At 44.2% G+C, this 22,015-nt stretch overlaps 1 long non-coding RNA gene across 3 annotated transcripts; it reads left to right on the forward strand.

Annotated features, from left to right (window-relative positions):
- Positions 1 to 1,662: 1,662 nt before the first annotated feature.
- Positions 1,663 to 15,375, forward strand: LOC123276840 (uncharacterized). 3 transcript variants are annotated; one of them, XR_006513415.2, is made up of 3 exons: positions 1,663 to 1,832; positions 12,263 to 12,318; positions 13,147 to 15,375. It is a non-coding gene; the product is annotated as an uncharacterized lncRNA (long non-coding RNA). The 3 variants fall into 3 exon arrangements; XR_006513413.2 differs by having other exon boundaries at positions 1,663 to 1,828; XR_011494280.1 differs by lacking the exon at positions 1,663 to 1,832 and adding an exon at positions 1,839 to 2,426.
- Positions 15,376 to 22,015: the final 6,640 nt, after the last annotated feature.

Genomic DNA, 22,015 nt, shown 5'->3' on the forward strand with positions numbered 1-22,015 from the left:
ACAGATCAGCCATGACGTCACTCCTCCTCTCCTCCAGTCATCTATTCCTGCTCTTATACTGCCCCACCCCTTTATGCCATAAATATCCCTAATCCCCATTTTTCCTGTATGTGGATTTGAGACTGGTTCTCCTGTCTCCTCGCTTGTCTGCCTCATGATTAAACCCTTTCTCTGCTGCAAACTCATGTCTTGGCGATTGGCAGAATCGTGTGGCGTGCCAAACAAACCTAGTTTGTAACACTGGTATTAGATGACCATATAGATTTATTTCTAGTATTTCCTTAGGTGTAGTAATGGCATCAAGATTGTGCAGGACAATGTCTTTATTCCTACAAGATGCACACTGAAGCATTTAGGGATCAACCGTCCACAATGCCTGCAACTTACACTCGAACGGCTCAGAAAAATAAAATAAGTAAATCAAAATAATAAATAATAGAGAGCAAAAGTGACAAAATGGTAACAGTTGTTGAATCCAGGTAGAAGGTATACTGGTACTCATTGTATCATTTTTCCAACGTTTAGGGATGTCTGAAAGTTTTCATAACAAGGTGATGGAATAAATGATTATGATTCCTCTCTGTCTTTTTTCTGACATAACTCAAAATAGAAACAAAACTAACAGCAAGTGGGGGAGGGACGAATGGGTGAAGCGTGGGGATTTTTAGGGCAGTGAAAGTGTTCTGTGTGATACCGAAATGGTGGGTACATGATTATGTATTAGTCAAAACCCATAGAATTGGACACCACAAAGAGTGAACCCTAATGTTAGCTATGAACTTTAGTTAATAACAATATATCAATACTAAGTCATGAACTGTCACCAAGGTACCACACCAATGCAAATTGTTAATAACAGGGGAAATTTGGGGGGTGAGAAAGTGTATGGAAACTCCCTATACTTTCTGCTCAATTTTTCTGTAAACCTGCTGTTTCTGTAAAACCGCTGAAAAAAATTATCTATTAATTAAAACAACAACAAGGATAGATAAGCTGGAAAAATAATGGTAAAGAAATCAAGAAGAAAAATAAAGGTAAATTAATAATCTGAGAAGTTAACAGTCAGAAATGCACACACTGGGGTACGGGCCACAATTTCAGCTCTGATCTTCATGGGTGCTAGGCAAGGAGGAAAACATGATTAAAAACATACACTTACTCAACAGAGGTTAAGACGTTTTTTGGGAGGAAGGGAAGAAGTATGAAAGAAATCTCTCCCATTAGTCCTAAAATAAAGGTAATAAAAGGTTATGTTTGTATCCTCAATAGTCCTGAAATTTATTCAAAATCAAGTTGCATGTGTAAATTATTATAAGTAAAATTGAAAACATAATAATCGAAAAAAACCCTAGACAGCAAAGGGAATGTATGGAAGTCCCAGAAAGTTCTCGTTTCCTCTATTTCCTCAGAATGATGACTTCATTGCTTTTGCCCAACTATCAAATATCAAATTCTTTCCAAATAATTGGGGACGGGGTTCCCCTTTTTTTTGCTACGAGCCTTAAACTCTGTGGTGTGATCCAGCCCTGATACAGCTCTTTTCTTTAGCAAACGTTTATTTGCTCAACAAATATTGACATCTCGATATCTGCCAAGTGCCAGGCACTATGTTCAGTTCTGAGATGACAAAGGTCAAAAAGTAAAATCTCTGCCCTCAAGGAATTGACACAGTGACGGGAAGAGAGGGGACTGACCAGCAGATCTCACCCGTGGGTAAGGAGCCCAGAGAGATCAGGGATCAGGAGAGGTCTGCCACAGCAGCAAGGAGGCTTCCCCGGGGAGGCAGTGACAGTGACTGGCTAAGGCTTGAAGAGGAGCTACCTGCCAAGTAGGTGAGAGGAAGGAGGGCGGGCAGGAGGCGAGCCTGGCAGAGGCTCCGGCGGGGAGCAGCTGAGAGGGCAGGCAGTGCTGTCACGTGCTAGTGGCTAGAAGGTTGGCTGTACCGGAGTTGAAGCTGGATGGGTGGGCAGGCACCAGGTCTGGGGGCTCCAGAAAGGTTCTTCTCTTAAGGTTAGACTCTAACCTGATGGTGACTGGCAGGCTGCTATGCAGGGGAGTCTCCTGGTCACAAATGGGAAAATGGAAATGTCCCCCGGCTGTTTTGGAGGAGGTCAGACTCAAGGCAGCTAGACCAGTTCTGGGCTATTGCTGCAATGAAGGCCTGACCCAGGAGTGGAGCTGGAGGGAGGGGTGGATTCACTGCGACTTCTGGAATAGAACCAACAGGACTTACTGGCAGATCATAGGTGGGGAGAATGGGAGGGAGGAGGTAGGCTGACTCCCACGTTCCAGGCGGGGCCCTCAGGGCGATCCTGGGTGAGGAAACCAGGCAAAGAGCTGCAGGAGGAAGAGAGGAGGTGACACGTTGAGTCCCAGGGACCTGTGGAGGTCCATATGGAGATGTGAGTCGGCCAGTATGTGAGCAGGTCTGGAGTTCTGGGGCAGGGAGGCTGGGATAAGACATAGCGTGTGCTGTGGTCTTGAGTGACCGGGTGGGGCACAGCAAAAGGACTGCACTGCTCCCTCCTCAGCAGTCTGTGTACACATCATTAACAGTTACCGTCCAGATGCCCTGTGCGTGCCAGGCCCTGGCCAGGGGATGGAGGTCGTGGGCATAAACAGAGACTATCGAATGAGAACAAGCAAAGGCTATTTTCTCAGAGTTTGCTATAGCAAGGGAGTCCACCCCCATCATTTGCAGTTTGGCAGACGTTCAGGCAGGCAGAAGACTGTAAAGCTTTATAGTGGAGAGAAGGGAAGGATCTGGATGCCCCCTGAGTGGAGGCTGTTGGCATGGGGAAGCTGTAGGTGGGCTAACTAGAGGTGGACGTCCTATGTGATTGGTTAGGGGTGCACGTTTGGCTGTCACTGGCTGGTCCTATGTTAGAAGCGGGACAAAAATTAGGGAAGCTGTCAGTTATTAATTAATCCCTGGCCATTTGGGGCTGATTGCTGCAGGGGTTATTGTTTGGCTTCCTGGGCTGGTTGCTGGAGATAGCGGTCTGACTTCCTCCAAGTCTGATTTGGAGATAGCAGGCTGGCTTCCTGGGCTGGTCTGTAGATAACGGGTTGGTTTCCTGAGCTGGTTGCTGCAGACTGTGGGTCAGAGTTCTGTTTTGATATGTGATCTGGCCATTGTCCATCTGTATCTTCAGGCTCTCAAGGTGTAGCTGTGAACATACCAGATACAGGCCTGGCCTTACATTCGAGGAGACGAGACAGGCATTCAGCAAGTAAATAAATGTATCATCAAGACCCTTTCACCCAGGTCTCAGTCCTTTTACTGTCCTTTCAACTAGTCCTGTTTTTTCAAAGACCCTAAGCACTGGCTGAAAGGGTCTTGATGGGAGAACTCTGATGGGTTTTCAAACAAAAACGTGTACATGAGTGTTCGTCATAGCAGTGTTCACAATAGCCCCAAAGTGGAAGCAACCCAAAGCCTATCACTGGATGGATGAGTAAACAAAATGTGGTATATCCATACAATGGAATATTATTCAGCCACCAAAAGGAATGAAGTACTGGTACCCGCTACAACACGGATGAATCTTGAAGACACGATGCTAAATGGAAGAAGCCGGGCACAAAAAGCCACCTACTCTATGAGTCCACTTAAACAAAATGTCTGGAATAGGTGAATTCATTAGTGGTTGCCAGGGTTAGTGGTTAGGGCTGCATAATATTGCATGACATTGTGAATGGGCTTAACGCCACGCAATTGTACACTGTAAAATGGTTAAAATGGTAAATTTTATGTTGTATGTATTTTAAGCGCATAATCAGTGCACTGAAGATTTAATCGGATTAAAAATATATATAGCCAAGTCTCTTATTTGGTCAACTTTGATCAAACAGAGGAAAATTCATTTTTTTGACAACGGGAATATCAGATCCTAGAGAATTACTAAAATTCAAATGGAAAATATAACGTAGTGTCATCAAAAAGACAGCTTTCACTCGGGGGGAATAGTTCACTCTCTCCCCAACTAAGTTACTGTTCACGCTAAATGGGTTCTTCTTTCCAAGGCTTTAATACGATCATGAAGCGAATAATTAATCGTGATGAGTAAGAGGTGATTTTTTTATTTGGCAAATATTGCAGTTTTCACACTTAAAAGATATCTAACGTAGAAAAGTAACTCAATCTGAATTATTGCAAAGTGAGTTTAATGACATAATAATGTAACCTATTTAAGGGAATAGCAATGAATATTTTTTCCTAGAGTTAAAGAACCCTGGTTCGTTTAACATCATTTACTGATAAACACTATCAGTCTCAAAAAGGGTGATCTTCAGTCTTACTCTTCTGTTGGGTACAATTTTTTCTGCTCTAGGCATTGAGCTGTGGGCTGCGCATAGTCACCTAATCCACCCCACCACAGTCCCCCGCAGGGTAAGACTTCTCTGAATTTTATAGAGAGCTGATGTAATTTGCCCAAATTCTCTCAGTTAATAATACATCTGAGGTTCAAACCTAGCTTTCTTTGATTCTAAATCCTATTTTCTTTTTCTTTTTTTTTTTTTGAGGAAGATTGGCCCTGAGCTAACTACTGCCAATTCTCCTCTTTTTGCTGAGGAAGACTGGCTCTGAGCTAACATCCATGCCCGTCTTCCTCTACTTTATACGTGGGACGCCTACCACAGCATGGCGTGCCAAGCGGTGCCATGTCCACACCCAGGACCCAAATCGGCAAACCCCGGCCGCTGAAGCGGAACGTGTGAACTTAACCGCTGTGCAACCAGACCAGCCCCTAAATCCTAGTCTCTTAATCGACAAACTTATTCTGTCAAGAGCCAGACAGTAAATATTTGAGGTCTTGCTGGCCACGTAGTCTTTGTTGCAAGTACTCAACTCACCAAAGCACCACAGACAACACATAAGCAAATAATCATGGCTGTGATCTGTACTGCAATGTGGGCAACGAAATTTGCATTTCATCTGATTTTTCATGTGTCCTGAAAGATTATTCTTTCACTTTTTTTCAGCAATTTCAAAATGTAAAAACCATTCCTAGCTTGCAGGCCATACAAAAACAGGCAGCAAGCCAGACTTGGCCCAAGGGCTATAGTTCACTGACTCCTACTCTTGATCTCTGCAAGGTCCCCAAATCCAATGTCTACAGTGGACAGGCAGACCATAAAATGAGTGAAACAAGCTGGGTAAGTATTAGGGGTTGGTGGGGACTGTGGCAAATGGGAGAGCCCATGGCTCCCTAAGGAAAGCTCCTATTCAGCTCTTAACTACTGTTGCCACGTGAGAATGTGGGCCCAGTATTGCCAATCCTTCTAGGTATTCAAAGGAGAAAAGCTGGAAATTCAGGTTTGTGTTTGCAATCTCTTTGTTTCAATACTAGCAGTGAATTCAAATTTATGAAGGAAAATACTGTGTATTGAAACACATCTTGGATCAGATATGGCCCACAGGTCTCCTTGTTTCAACCTCTTCACTATAGTTACATCAATTCTCAACCCTGGCTACTCTTGGGAATCACTTTGAACTCTTAAAAAAAAGAGACATGTCTGGGGGCCAGCCCAGTGGCATACCAGTTAAGTTTGCATGCTTGGCTTCGGTGGCCCAGGGTTCACAGGTTCAGATCCCAGGCACAGACTGACACACCGCTCATCAGGCCATGCTGTGGTGGTGTCCCACATGCAAAATAGAGGACGATTGGCACAGATGTTAGCTCAGCAACAACCTTCCTCAAGCAAAAAGAAGAAGATTGGCAACAGATGTTAGCTCAGGGCCAATCTTCCTCACCAAAAAAAAAAAAAAACCCCACAAAAAACAAAAACAAAAAAAACCAGAGATGTCTGGGCCTCACCTGCCAAAATAAGATTTAAATGGTCTACAGTGGAGCATCTGTATATTTTTTAAGCCCCCCAGTTGATTGTCAAGTGTAGGCACTACTGCCTCCTTTGCCCAGTTACGCACACGCATCCCTGGAGTGTTGGACATACATGCTGGAGGGTAGATCTCCAGCTGCTTTCAGTCTAAAAGTCAACTCATTGAACCTGTTCCTGCGCCTACGCCAAAGGTGTTGTATACAAACCTGCCAACCTTTATACAAATAAAGGACTAGAGTCTTTTCTCCTGCTCCTTAGTCCTTCTACTTGTTGGATGCTAACAACACTTCTTGCCATGACTGAGGAGCAAAATCATAATGGCGCTCCCTAGTGAGGTAGAAATGTACCAGGAACCCGCTCTTGGGAAGACGGGTGGCAATTCCGTCTGCACCGTGCCCCGCTCTGTCTAGAATCCTGGGGACCTGGAACCCTGGCTGCAGTCACAGGAGCCCCAGCCACAGATGCAGGCTCAGGGGCCTTCGACAGCTTCCCTGGGCTTCACCTTGGCCTACTTGATCTGGCCCAGTGAATCAGTCGGGGCTCAAAGCAGCAACATTCTGGGTTATGGGATAAGAGATTTATTCTAGGAATTAGACCTTATGGAGCAGGAGGAGGAACCGGGGAAAGGATGGTCCAGGAGGGAAGCTGGAGGATCAAAGAGGCACTGGCCAGGCCATGCGAGCCACCAAGCACATTTGGCCACCAAAATAGGACAGTCAAGGGAAGGCTCTATGGCAAGTTGTCCTTCTACACGGCCGGTGGTGGGACAGCGGCCACCGTTGGTCCACGGGGTCAGCAGTCAGAAGAGCTGGATGCAGAGCAGAGAGCAAGGATAAGTGGAACCCAGGGATGTCTCTGTGTCTTTTCGTCCCTCAGTGTGTCTGACCACCAGGAGCCTCTGTGACGGCTGCTGCTGGTGCACTCACGCTCGCCTCTTTCAGCCAATCTACCAGGGGAGAGGCTTCCAGAAAACACGTTTCTACCTTCACCGAGTTGACACAGTACAAACCACACATCCCTGCCCACCTCTCTCGCCTCTTCCAGCCGTCACCCTCTGTGATGGTTAATTTTATGTGTCCCCTTGAGTGGGCCACAGGATGCCCAGATACCTAGATAAATAGGATTCAGAGTGTGTCTGTAGGAGTGTTTCTGGAAGAGATTAGCATTTGAATCAGTAGACTGAGTAAAGTAGACTGCCCTCTGTAATGTGGGTGGGCCTCATCTAATCAGTGGAGGGCTTGAATGGAACAAAAGATGAAGGAAGGGAGGATTCTCGATCTCTGCCTGACAGCTTGAGCTGGGATATCGGTCTTCTCCTGAGACTCAGACCATTGGCTCTCCTGGTTCTCAGGCCTTCAGGCGTGAACTGCAACTACACCATCTACTTTCCTGGGTTTCCAGCAGAGGGTGGGACTTCTCAGCCTCCATAAGTGCATGAGCCAGTTCCTTATAATAAATCTCTTCTGATAAATAGATAGATAGATATAGATAGGTAGATATAGATACATCTTCTGTCGGTTCTCTTTGTCTGGAGAACTCCTCCGCCCCTCTCCTCCACCACTCTTCTCTCAGTTCCCTGAAGTTGCCACGTTCCTTCCCACCCCAAGGACCTTTCACTTCCAGCTGAAATGTTCTTCCCTTCACCAACTCCTCTCTAGTTCCTTTTCCTCATCCTCTAGGGCCCAGCTAAAGTCACTGTCCCTGGACTTCCAATCTGAATGATCTCCCTGTTTCTGTTCTCTCATTTGTACCACTTGGGGTTGTATATCTACAACAAAGAGACGAGTCTCAATGAACGGCATGGGGTTGTAGATTTACTCGTAGGATCTCTTTCTGGTGCCAGCTCTGAAGCTCTTTGAGGGCTGGGATTGTGTCTATTTTGCTCCCCCTCGTAAACCCTGTAGTAGGTCCCAGAACATACCTAGGAAATAAACGAACATAGTCATTTTCAAGGTCAATGTCTGATATAGTGTTTTGGAGAAAAAAAATTGGTCGCTTGCCTAGTACATGGCTTCATCTTGCTATATAATTTATGGTCTACATATAACAAGACAGAACAAAGAAACAATACTTAAAGTCTCTGCCAGCAGGCAAAAATTAGCCTTACCACCTACCAACCCTGCCTGGTCCCCACAGGCCTGGAAAAACCATTAGAAGCAATTGCTAAAACTTTGTAGTGTAACTAAATAATCCGTTCTCAGCAAGAGTTTTGACGGCCAGAGTGCAAGGTCCAGAAGGTTTCTATGGCTTCATGGCCTACATACATTCACAGCTGGACATGCTTCTTTAACATCTGCATCATTTTCTCTGTGAGAATGCTTTATCTGAATAGACTCTGTTGCTTCAAAAAATCTTTTTTCCAGGGACAGCCCCAGTGGCCTAGTGGTTAAGTTTGGCACGCTCTGCTTCGGCAGCCCAGGTTCAGATCCCAGGCATGGACCTACACTAGTCATCTGTTACCGGCCATGCTGTGGTGTGGCGGTCCACATTAAACAAAGGAAAAAGGAGGAAGATTGGCAACAGATGTTAGCTCAGGGCAAATCTTCCTCAGCAAAAAAAAATATATATATTTTTCAAACAAAATTCCAGTCAGTCATACTCCCGGTAATAACAGAGGTTTCTACTGCAATACATGAACTAACAGACACAAGGAGGTTGGTGGAATCCCCAAGACATTGTAGATGCTTAATAAATGGTGGTTTCCTCCCCACATCTCCAAGGCTAGTTTCTTCTAAGGATGGAAAGTGCTACTTAACTCAGATGACTGATTATGAAAATGTTCCTGAAAGAAAATAAATAGGTAAATCAAGGAGTTTGCTTTGGGGACTATAAAAATAAATATTTATTTATTGTTTAATTTATTTTATTTTATTTTTTAAAGATTTTATTTCCTTTATTCTCCCCAAAGCCCCCAGTACATAGTTGTATATTCTTCGTTGTGGGTCCTTCTAGTTGTGGTATGTGGGACGCTGCCTCAGCGTGGTTTTGATGAGCAGTATCATGTCCGCACCCAGGATTCGAACCAACGAAACCCTGGGCCGCCTACAGCGGAGCGCACAAACTTAACCACTCGGCCACGGGGCCAGCCCCTATTTTATTTTATTTTTGAGGAAGATAAGACCTGAGCTAACATCTCCTCTTTTTGCTGAGGAAGACTGGCTCTGAGCTAACACCCGTGCCCATCTTCCTCTACGTTATATGTGGGACGCCTGCCACAGCATGGCTTGATAAGTGGTGCACAGGTGGTGTGTAGGTCTGCACCCAGGATGCGAACCTGCGAACCCCGGTCCACCAAAGCAGAAGGTGTGAACTTAACTGTCGTGCCGCTGGGCCGGTCCAAAATAAATAAATATTTAAAAAGAGCTGCTGGGCCTTACCTCTGCTCCATCTTGAAGCTTAGTTGTAGATCCATAGCATGCTTCTTTCTTTTTTTTTTTTTAATGTAAAAAATGAGTTAAAAGCTGGAGAGGGGCTGGCCTGGTGGCACAGGGGTCAAGTGCACATGTTCCTCTTTGGTGGCCCGGGGTTTGCCAGTTCGGATCCCAGGTGCCGACGTGGGACCGCTTGGCACGTCATGCTGTGGTAGGCATCCCACATATAAAGTAGAGGAAGTGGGCACAGATGTTAGCTCAGGGCCAGTCTTCCTCAGAAAAAAAGAGGAGGATTGGCAGCAGTTAGCTCAGGGCTAATCTTCCTCAAAAAAAAAAAAAAAAAGCTGGAGGAAACATTACGCTGATTCGGAAAATAACTCTTCGGAATCAGGGGCTCAGTGTTTTCAGGGGCGATTCTGCTTCTTCCAACTGGTTCCCATAAAAGAATTCTTCTTCTTCAACCGCATCACAATGTCCTTATGGTTTTAGCACAGTCCTTCCACCCGGCATGTAAGAACCTGGGTAGCGAAACCATCTCTGTGGACTGGAATCATGGGCTTTTACTGAAGCCAGAGTGGGTCTTCTACCACCATCAGACTTGGCGGGAGATCTCCAGCTTGTCCAGGTGGGGACATTCACCCTCCCCATCAGCGCCACCTCTCTGGTGACAAGGCCACCACCCTCTGTTCCAGAGGGGCTACAACTGGGCTGAACTATGGCACAAGGGGTTGTCCACATGGCATGGACAAATTGGAGAATTGGTAAGTCTTGTGGCATAAAGTGGGTGCCATAGACTGGCTATAATTGGTGGACAGTCCTTTCCAGGTGACAAGAGGACAGCCAACATAGCTTCTGGGCACTGGCAATATATGCTTACTTAAGTGCTTGCTGAAGTCAAGATCAATGCCTCCTCTGGGTGACACAGCTGTGTGTCCCCTCTCCTCTTCCCCAGCTGACAAGCAGTGGCTCTCAAAGTGTGGTCCCCAGATCAGCAGCATCTTGTTAGAAATGCAAATTCTCAGACCCCACACAGACTAACTGAAACCCCGCAGGGTGGGACCCAGCAATCTCTGTGTTTTAACAAACCCTCCAGGGGACTCCGAGGTACACGGAAGTTTGAGAACTGCTCTAGCGGAGGGCAGCGCTTCTCAAACTGTGCTTCGTACTAGAATCTGCTGGGAAGCTGTGAAAAATCCTAATGCCCAGGCTTCCGTCACACTGATGAAGTCAGAATCTGGTGGGGAGACGCAGGCATCAGTAGTTTTTAAAGATCCCCCAGGTGATTCAAACGGGGAGGCGAATTTGAGGACTGGTGGCTGCTCTTCCGCCTCGCAACTCAAGAGTGTGGTCCCCGGACCAGCAGCATCAGCATCACCACGGGGCTTGTTAGAACGGCAGAATCTCAGGCCCCACCCCAGACCTGCTGATTCAGAATCTGCCTTTAACAACATCCCCAGATGGCTCGCAAGCACATTACAGGGTGACAAGCACTGGCGTAGGTGCAATCTGAAGTGTGTCTCTCAAACTTCCTGACTTGTGGATCAATGATTTACTGAACCAGTCCAGAGGTTGCTGCTTTTGTTTTTCTGGTTCTCTGGTAACACTCCTTCTCCCCTCAGCAATGGATGCTCTGGCTGGGGGAGAGGAGAATGACCACAGCGAGGGGAATTAAATTCTGTGAGTGCCTTAAGGGAGCCCCGCAGAGTGAGTAAGGGAGGAAGAAACACTCTAATTAACATTTGGGCATATTCTGGACATATTCCACTCACTATATTATTAGTTGACACATTGTCTCATAGCTCCTCCCATTGGAGGACTCCCCACGAGGCAGCTGTTTCTGACTCTCTCCACCCCACCCTTCAATTTCTTATTTCATTCATTTCTCAACATCTCACCAGATCACTGCTGAGTGACTTAGAAAGTGAAACCAAGGCTCACTCAGAACTGGAATAAATATTAACCTGGACTTACTATCTCCTTGAAGAAGTGGAACAAACTCCAGACTAGGATAGGCTGGCTTTGTGACCAAAGGGAACAGAAACTTTCTGCCTTGCAATTTTTTTAACTGCCGAGATCTTTTTTTATGAACCCAATCGACATAGTCTTTTTCGCCACCTTGAAAGTGGGATGTGGCTATACGTTCATCTCTGTATATGTGTGTTTGTGTGTAGTTACAGCAAATACGGACTTTCAGTGAAGCCGGTACCTGAGGGTTAGTGTAAATATTCAATAAGAACAGGATTTCCCTTCCACCTTGTTCCCAACACATAGATGCAAAGAAGTTAATCTTGTCAATTTGCTGTTTTCTTATTTAACCTGAAGGGTGACTCTGGGGTCACAAGGATTTATGAACTCGTTTACAGAAGATGAAGAATGCCTTCAAGGGAGTTATGATCGCCAGATAACCCTCCCCCAACTGCCGTAGACCCCAGAAGTCAGATTGCCCAGGGACTTATTGGGAGTGAAAGAAACACCGATTACCCTTTTGTTTCTGCAAGATTCTTCCTGCCAAGCCCCTTAGCTCTATAATGCCCCCAGCTCTCTTCTCTTGTCAAGGGGGATTGGAGAGAACCCATCCTCCCACCTTCTCACTTTGGCCAATTTGAATAAACCTTTCTCCATCTCCCAGCAGATGTCTCAGTGATTGGCTTACTGAGCATCTTGCACACGAACTTGAGATGGACAGGTTCAGTATCACCTGTGCATCCTGGGCAGTGGGGTATGCAAAGAGGCTACAGCTGGGAGTGAGGAGGTCTGGACACCTCAATAGCAAGTCGCCTGCTCTGCTGGGCCTCGGTTTTCTCAATTCTGTAATAAGGAAGTTCGACAGCTGCGGATGCAAATTCAAATACCTTCAGGAGCCCAGGTGGAAATCTAAATGGGGCTAAGGGGTGCCCCTCCTCAGCCCCTCTGTCCCTGTTAACCTGTGGGAATGTGCTCCAGTGTTGCCAGATTTCAAGGGAAGCAAAAAAAAAAATCTGGATTTTTGTTTGCAATTTTCTGACATTTGAATGTTGGGAACTAATATAACTTCTTTTTTTTGGCAGAATTTGGAAACTGCACAAAACACTCCTGAAGCCATAGTTCACCTGGGACCAGCCAGGTAATGACCTCTAGACTAAGTGATTGCCCAGGATTCTTTTAGAATTCTGTTTCTGCCCCTTTAATGAATCCGTTGTTTTATATGTAGTTGTAGGTGTGTCTCTAGTTTATTCTTTCAATAAATATTTGAGTACCCACTATAAGCTGGAAACTGTAGTTGATTAAAAAAAAAAAGAACGAGATGGGGTTTCTACTTTTAGGTGAGCCGATGGGAGAGCTAAGGGAAATGCCCCAATAAATAATAAGGCTTCCTGAATAACTAGACTTCCTGGAAAATCTAAGGAAAGGCAGATCTGGTGCATTAGCAAGACACACAGTCCTTTCAGAGGCTTGGTATTGTCATCTGTACAATGGGAAGAGTAACACCTCCCCGTCAAGCCTGTGCGAAGATTAGAATTCTGTGTATAAAATGCCTGGTACATAGCAGATGCTCAATAAACAACACTATCTAGTGCTACTACTTTTATTATTACATTATAAACTTGAAGTTAGGGTTTGGGTCTGATTAAAATCATGCGATGGCAATCCTTAACTTGTAAGCAGCCGGTTGTGTTCCCAAAGTGTGTGCCTCAGAACTTGTTTTCCAGTGGAGATGGCATCCGTTTCTTACTTCCCCAAGGCAAGTCCAGAAACGCCTATGTAAACTACAGGGTGGCCTAAATATTGCACAATTGTGATTTTATTAAAAAATCAGAAAACAGCACCGATGCAATGCAAATACAACAGAAGAAGCTCTTTTGCAATCTCTTTTTTACAAATGATCGAAAGGCTTTTCGCTGCTGTGTGTGGCGCTTGAGATTCTAAGGCAGTTTTGTTTTTTTTCTTTTAGGAAGATTAGCCCTGAGCTAACATCTGCCAATCCTTCTCTTTTTGCTGAGGAAGACTGGCCCTGAGCTGACATCCATGCCCATCTTCCTCTACTTCATACGTGGGACACCTGCCACAGCATGGCTTGCCAAGTAGTGCCACGTTCACACCCGCGATCTGAACCAGTGAACAATGGGCTGTTGAAGCAGAATGTGCAAATCAACCACTGTGCCACCGGGCGGGCCCCATAAGGCAGCTTTAATTAGAAGTCCGGGGGCAAGAGTTGCATACTTGATGGTTCCGAAGGGGTATCTAGGGACGTTTTAAGGGCCTTTAACACAGATGGTTCTAGGTTTTTTAATTTGTCTAATTTTACTTAAAAACTTATAACTTTCTTGTCCTTGAGCCAATTATCTCTAACATTGTTCTCACACTTACCCTTAGAGTACCATCGTTAGGCTGATGACTCTAAAATTTGCATCTTTAGGGCACACTGTTATATATTCAGCTCCCGGGTTGGCATTCGTACTTGGAGATCGCATACACATCTTAGATTCAACAAGGTCAAAACAGAACTCTTGACCCAAATCTGCTCCCTCCCAAGCCTGTCCTACATCAGTAAATGGCATTGCCATATGCTGGGTGCTCAGGTCAAACCCTGGGAAATATTCTTATTTTTTCTTATTCCCTCAAGTAGACCCGTGTACTTTGGCTCCAATAGCCCATGGCACTTTATGCAAAATATGGTCACATCTCACCATGTGCCATCTACAGGTCAATTCAAGCCACCATCAAGTCGACTCCGACAGCCTGCTGCCCCATCTCTCTGCCTCTCCCACTGCTGTCCTTACACGGCAGCCAGGGTCTTGAAAGCATGAATGACATCTCTTCCTTGCTCAAAACCCTCCAAAGGCTTTCCATTGCAAGTGGAATAAAACTCAGACCTGTTACCACACCCCACGAGGCTCTATGTGATCTTGCCTCTCTCCATTTTCCCCTCGAGCCAGCCTGCCTTCTATATGTCAACACGCTAGGCTTATAGCAACTCAGGGCCTTGCTTATCTTGATCCCGTGCCAGGAACCTCTTCCAATGACATCTCCCTTCTCATCATTGTCTCTTCCTTAGACAGGACTTTCCTATCCAAGTCTGGCAGAGACTTCTAGTTGTCCTCCAATATCTACTCTTCCCTTTTCCCAAAGAAATGGAACCTCCTATTTTTAGCTGAGTCCGTAATCGGCCAGTCTCCCTTAAACTGGTTATTGCTACTGGCCAATGCAATATAAGAAGAAACATAACATGGCAGTTTCCAGAAACCATTCTTAAAAGATCATTGGCACATACCTTTGCCTTTTATTCATTCTGCTGGCTGGCATGTGACGTGATGGCTGGATCTGGAGCAGCCATCTTAGACCATGAGGTAAGCTTAGAAATGGAGGCTGTGCACAGCAGAGCAACAGAATAGAAGGAGCCTGAATCACTGAGGATTTCATGGAGTGCAATGACCACAACAGACCTGGGTCACTTGCTTCTGGCCTTCTACTTGAGAGAGAAATAAACTTTGATCTTGTTTAAACCACTGTTATTTTGGATCCTGTTATCAACTTAATTCTAATTGATAGACTAACCTGGCTAAGGCAGCCTTCTTTTATATTTATCTGTATTTTTTTCTTCAGAGTACTTAGCACCTGAAATTACCCTACATATTTACTTATACTTTTATTTCTTTTTTTATTGTCTGTCTTCTCCCTTCTGAAAGGTAAACTCCTTGAGGCCAGGGATCATCTGACATTCACTGCTATATCCCTTCCCCATGGAAGACTGCCATAATAGGTGCTTCATAAATATTTGTGGGATGAATGGGTGAGTGAACACCTACTATGTGCCAGGGAGGGGAGATACAAAGACGATTAGCATGTTGTTTCCTGAGTCCCTTGCTTGAGAAGCTCACGGTTTTGTGGGGACTGACTTTCTAGTTTGAAGCGGCCGTCATCCTCATTGGATTCATCCAGAACAGTGGTTCTCAGCCATGGGCAGTTTTGCCCCCAAGGGACATTTGCCAATCTCTGGAAACATGTTTGATTGTTACAAGTTGGAAGATGCTCCCGGCATCCAGAGACTGGAGCTCAGGGATGCTGCTAAACATGCTACCATGCAGGGGACAGCCCCCACAACAGAGAATTACTTGGCCCCAAAGGCCAATAGTGCTGAGGTTGAGAAACCGTGACCCAGCAAAGGTCAATGCCAATTAGATCTGCCGGGGGCGGGGGGGGGGGGGGGGACTGTTCGGGCTGCACGTGCCATGGGGCCTCTGTTGTTGTTAGTGAGTGTGCCGGATTAAACCCCAAGTAGAGGTCAGCTGAGTTGTCAAATTCTGCAAAGCTCTCTCATGGAGAGGCCAACCCCAACCACGGTCCTTTACTTGTCCCGTGGTCCATGTTTTGAGGACAATGTGAACGTGGAGCAGGTAAAATTCTGTCCAGGACTCTAGAAACCAAGCCAGAGAAGCTCTCCAAACAGTATCATCATTGATATGAAGAACTCCAACATGAATTTTCACTTCACCTGGTTTCCTTGGGAAGGCTGAGAGACCTCACGCCGCACTGCTCTCTGCTGTCATAAATCTCTTCTCTATTTCTGTTTGGGTGAAAGGAGCATATCTACTTTCACAGCCCTCCTGCAAAATGTAATTTTCACTTGCAGATAAACAAATGATAGATGAGTGTAGTCTACCGGACCGGAGATTATGGAGGTGATGGTCCTGGGCCACTTCTTATTTTAACTATTAGGGTTTTTTTTGTTTGGTTTGGTTTTTTTTAGCTTTCCAATTTGTTAGACACTGATGCGCTTGGTGACCTTGGCAGGACACTTCATCTCCCTGAGCCTCAGTTTCCTCATCAGCAGACTCAGGGAGCTGGATCAGGCCATGGCTTAATGGTCTTCTACTCTAAATAACCACAATGATTCACTTATCATCTGCTACCAGCAGAAAATTGATGGCGACACATGCCTGGGTTTGAAGAAATAAATTTGAAAATAAAGGAAAGACTATGGTGATTTGTAGCATCAATGTTCCCCGCCACACCCCTCCCGATTTTCAAAAATAAAACATCAGCATTAATCTTTGGAACAGCAGTTCCTAAGATATGTTTCTTAGAACATAGCTCCTTAAGATATTAAAATGGGACTCTATGTCAAAAAAGTTGGACAGCATACTAGATCCCCTTCTTGGAGAGTAACAATAAATCATTTTTAACTTTTTTTTTTTTTTTTTTTGCTGAGGAAGATTTGCCTTGAGCTAACATGTGTGCCAATCTTCTTCTATTTTGTATGTGGGTCACCCATGAGTGGTGTAGGTTTGTGCCTGGAAACCAGGCCCTGGGCTGCTGAAGCCGAGCACGCTAGACTTAACCACAGGCCACAGGGCCGGGCCCCACATTTTAACTTTTTATAAACCCAATGTTTCTCACTTATTTGAGTAAAGAATCCATTTTCCATTGGATATTTGTTAATATCTTACAGAAGGAGTGTTCCTTGAAACTCATCTTAGGAGACCCTGCTTTGGTAGACAAGGACATTACCCTCAGCTCTACATACTTCAAAAGGGAATATGTTATCTGCTGAAAAGAATTCCAAAGAAGACAGACGACGTGCTTTTCAACATCCCTAGCCTTCAACAGATACACAGGAATTACCCATATATCTGATATCAGGCAACAATAACAACTTGGACACACAATTAATAAAATCCATTTATTGGCCTCTTTTTGATGTTAGACAGCCTATGGGGCAAAGAGAGAGAAATTTAAACTTGTGTCTCTTTGCTCAACTTATAGTGTCAATTCGAGTCACTAAGCGAGTCTCTTACAGGGATGTCAAACAGGTTTTTTCTCTCATGACAACTGTGATCAATGGTTAGTGGCTGCCTGGAGCTCTGTGTTGAAGATGATTATAAGACCTTCAACGGGTTTGGAGGGGAAATATGCTGTGATTGATTCTTAATGTCTGTTGTGAGTGCAGTGCTGGGATTGATTGTTGAGGTCTGTTGTGGGTGCAGAATAGCAGAAGGCAAAAAATGCTTGTTGTGTGTTTCCTCAGCAAAAACCAGTCTTCTTACAAACTAACCATGTTGTTTTGGTTGGCAAATTAAGACAATACACTTAAGTGCCAAAATGAGTGGTTAAGACGAGTCTATAGAGTCAGAAAAAGGGCTTCCTTCAGGTCTTAAGGTCAAGATAAATTGCATGCAAGAACTGAGTTGGAGCTTGGAGGGTGGGAAGGTGGGGTCTTTTGAGGAGACCCCAGAAGAAATTCTCAGGAGAGACTGCTAATGAGCTGCCAATGCCCCAGGGATCGCTTGTATCTCTAGCGCTGCCCAGATACAGTGTCAGCATCCCTTAGACACTGCTCAGTAAAGGATACATTCTTACCCTTTATCTAGCACATCCCTGTCCAATAAAAATATAATTTGGGCCCCATATATAAGTATTGTACATATAATGTATATTATATATATAATTATTTGCCACATACTTTCTAGCAGCCTCATTTAAAAAAGTAAAGAGAAACAAGTGAAATTAATTTTAACAATATATTTTATTTAACCCAATATAGGTAAAATGTTATCACTTCATATAATCAATATAAAAATTATTAATGAGATATTTTACAAGCTAATTTTGGTAATAAGTCTTTGAAAGCTCGCGTGTACTTTTCTTACAGCATCTCTCAACGAGAACCAGCTACATTTCAAGTGCCCGATAGCCACAAGTGGCTAGTGACTGCCATATTGGATAATGTCAGTCTAAACTACCACTCTCATTCATATATTCTCTCTTCCAAAAAGTTTTAATATGGTTAATTAGGTTTCACCAGTTTTCCCAAACTCTATTCTGATGGACACAACTGGTGCTAGCAATAATTTTTAACCCAAAAGTTATTTCTTTAAATCACATATAAGAAAAATTCATTAATTCATTACTTTAAAAAATAAATTAATTAAATTGAAAAATGAAAGTTAGAGATTGTTATTTTTGTTTCCTGTTAACATTAGGAAGACAGAGTCATTGAGGAGAGAAAAGTAATAATTCCTATGACTTGTTCTTTCTCTGTCGTTTTACCATTTTTTAAATTGTGATAAAATATACATGGCATAGCATTAATCATTTATATGTACAGTTCTATGGTAATAAGCACATTCACATTGTTGTGCTCCCACCACTACTTCCATCTCCAGAACCTTTTCATCCTCCCACGCTGAAACTTTGCATCCATTAAATAATAACTCCCCAGCTCTCCCCACCCACCGGCCCTTGGCAACTACCATTCTGCTTTCCGTCTCTAGGAATTTGACTACTCTAGGCTCCTCATATGAGTGAAATCACACAGTATTCATCTTTTGTGACTGGCTTATTTCACTTAGCATAATGACATCAAGGTTTACCTATATCGTAGAATGTGTCAGAATTTCCTTCCTTTTTAAGGCTGAATAATATTTCATTGCATTTGTAATACCACATTGTGTTTATCCACTCATCTGTTGATGGACACTTGAGTTGCTTCCATCTTTTAGCTCTTATGAATAATGCTGCTATGAATATGGGTGTACATATATCTCTTTGAGACCGTGCTTTCAATTCTTTTGGGTATATACCCAGAAGTGGGACTGCTGAATCATATTTTAAATTTTTAATTTTTAAATTTTTTCAGGAGCTTCCATACTGTTTTCCATTATGGGCCCCAGCAATGTACAAGAGTTCTAATTTCTCAGGGGCCAGCCTGGTGGCACATTGGTTAAGTTTGCAAGTTCTGGTTCAGTGGCCAGGGGTTAGCTGGTTTGGATCCTGGGTGCGGACATGGCACAGCTTGGCAAGCCATGCTGTGGTAGGCGTCCCACATACAAAGTAGAGGAAGATGGGCACAGAGGTTAGCTCAGGGCCAGCCTTCCTCAGCAAAAAGAGGAGGATTGGCCACAGATGTTAGCTCAGGGCTAATCTCCCTCAAAAAAAAAAAAAAAAAAAAAAGAGTTCTAACTTCTCCACATCCTCACCAACACTTGTTATTTTCTGCTTGTTTGTTGGTTTATGATAGCCATTCTAATGAGTATAAAGTGGTATCTTATTGTGGTTTTGTTCTGAATTTCCCTAATGATTTACGCTCTTGAGCATCTTTTCATGTGCTTATTTGTCACTTTTATACTTTCTTTGGAGGAATGTCTATTCAAGTCCTTTGCCTGTTTTTTCATCAAGCTGTTCATTTTATTTTTGGTGGTTGTTGAGTGGTAGGAGTGCTTTATAGATTCTGGATATTAACACCTTTTTGGACACATGATTTGCAAGTATTTTCTCCCATTCCATGCATTTCCTTTTCACTCTGTTGATGACGTCCTTTGATGCACAAAAGTTAATTTTGAGGTAGTCCAACTTTATCTACTTTTCTTTTATTGCCTATACTTTTGGAACCATATTAAACTGAGTCCTTTTGATAAAGAGATCAGTGCCTTCACAGTCAAAGAACTTTTTCATGTATTCTAGAAGTTAACGCAACAGAGGGACCCTTAATATTTTAATCTACTGATCCTTTCTATAGAGTCTCTGTAAGTGTTTTTTTCTGGAAAATACTGTGAGATCTTTCTAAAGTATGTTATCGATACTCCTAAATAGACTTACTGAAATTTGCTAACTTATGAGTACAACCTCCCCTTCCTTGCTGGACCTGGGCCTGTTTGTCCCCAGAGTCATGCCTCACTCCCCCAGGCTCTGCTCTGTTGCACAGATGCTGGCCCTGACTGCATTTTGCAGGCTCCCATGTAAGCTGTCTCCTGGCTGGTTCAGCCAATGACAGTCACTGGCATGACACTGGATGGCAAGAAGGAGAAGCCAGGGCATTTCTCCCCGTCTCTGTCTCCACCTCAGGCAGTTGAATCACCTTTGTGGCTCCAACGCCCAAGGGAAGACCTAGCCAAGGCTCTTGCAACACCACCTTTCGTCCTTCCAGCCCTGGGGGTGGTAGCAGTTTATGCAGGTGTGAATCCTTTGGATTGCCTCACTGTATCAGCCAGCAGTTTTCAGGAAACAGATGGTACACTGCCCCAAGGAAATATGAAGAAAATTTAGTAAAAGGACTATTTACAGAAAGGTGGACAGAGTGTTGGTAAATTAACAAAAGATGTGCAGTACCAGGGCTGATAACATGAGAGGGTCTTTATCACCTTAGGCGCAAAGTTCAAGGGCAGAGAGGGAGTGTTTGCTGGAGCCTGGAAAAAATACCTGGATGAAGACAGGGGTGACAAAAATTGTGGCCTTCAGCAGAAGAATGCAGCCACCTCCAGGCGACCTGTAGAAAGGAAGCTGGAGGAATAAACACCCAGACATCACTCTCCTCCTGCTTTCCCATGCTGTGGTGCGTCCTTTTGGTGGAACCCAACCAGACGACCACGGATAAGGATGCAACACACAGGTCAGCCTCTGGGACCCAGAGCAGGGTGGAGAAGGATGGAGAGCAGATCTGGAGGCACAAATGGAAAGTGGCAGGTACACACACTCGCTGTCCCCTGCTTGGCTTTTCTCAGCAGCTCAGAAACACCACTGAGTCTATGTTTGAAGGATTATTATGGTTTGTATGTAAAAAATAGACTGTGTTATGATTATTATCATTTCTTATTACTTTGCAATAATATGCCTTTAAGAAATATTGTGCTATATCAGGGATGGGCAAGCAATACCTATGGACCAAATATAGTCAGCTGCCCGTTTTTGTAGTTAAAGTTTTATTGAAACACCGCCCACTCATTCGCCGACATTGTCTGCGGCTTCTCTTCTGCTACTGTGGCGGAGTCGAGTAGTTTCAACAAAGACCACACAGCCGGCAAAGCCTAAAATATTTACTCTCTGGCCTTTTACAGAAAAAGGTTGCCAACCCCTGTGTTATGCCCAATACACCAGGCAGGACCGGTTACATAATTTGCAGGTCTTGTTGCAAAACGAAAATGCAGAGCCCCTTGTTCAAAATTCACTAAGTATTTTAAGATGGCAACTGCAGAGCACTGAGGCCAATTTAAGGCCCTTCTAAGTGGAGGGCCATGCAGAACCGCACAGATTACACACCCGCACCTGGACATGTAGATAATGCTTTCTAGTCGAATACCATGGCTCATGGTATTTCATTTATTCCACCATTCATGGAGTTTTTTTTTTTTTTTGAGAAAGATCAGCCCTGAGCTAACATCTGCTGCCAATCCTCCTCTTTTTGCTGAGGAAGACTGGCCCTGAGCTAACATCCGTGCCCACCTTCCTCTACTTTATATGTGGGACGCCCACCACAGCAGGGTGGGGAGATTTACCAGGACAGCAGGATTGTTTTAGGAAGTATTTTCACAACATTACACTTCTTCACTGATAGAAAGTTTGGAAATGAGAGAATAGAACCAAGAGACACTAACAATTTCACTACTTTCTTTCCTGGGGTACTTCCCACCCGGCTTTTCAAGATGGACATACGTCAAGAAAAAAAAAATTTAAAGCATGGTTCTCCAAAAAAGATCCAACTGGTCAGAATGACTAGGTGTGTAGAATTTCATGCATCATTTTGGTATATTATGGGATGGTCAGAAAAATGTTCCTCCTTATATGCCCCTCAGGTGGTTTGGGAATGTCTTTGGCATCAGACAGCCGAGTTCTAAACCAGGTTCTGCCACCTCCCAGCTGTGTGGCCTGGGGCAAGTTACTCACCAAACTTTGTGAGTGCAGTTTCTTCCTATGCAAAAATGAGGATTTGATAATATTTACCTCCCGAGCTTGAGGAACGGTGGTGATCAGAAACGAACGTAATTAAAATTCTCGGTAAGTCATTCTTATTTTAACAAAGTGGTGGAAGAGGTGGTATCTGCTTTTAA

This window comes from Equus asinus, chromosome 14, assembly GCF_041296235.1.
Source record: "Equus asinus isolate D_3611 breed Donkey chromosome 14, EquAss-T2T_v2, whole genome shotgun sequence".
NCBI lineage: Eukaryota > Metazoa > Chordata > Mammalia > Perissodactyla > Equidae > Equus > Equus asinus.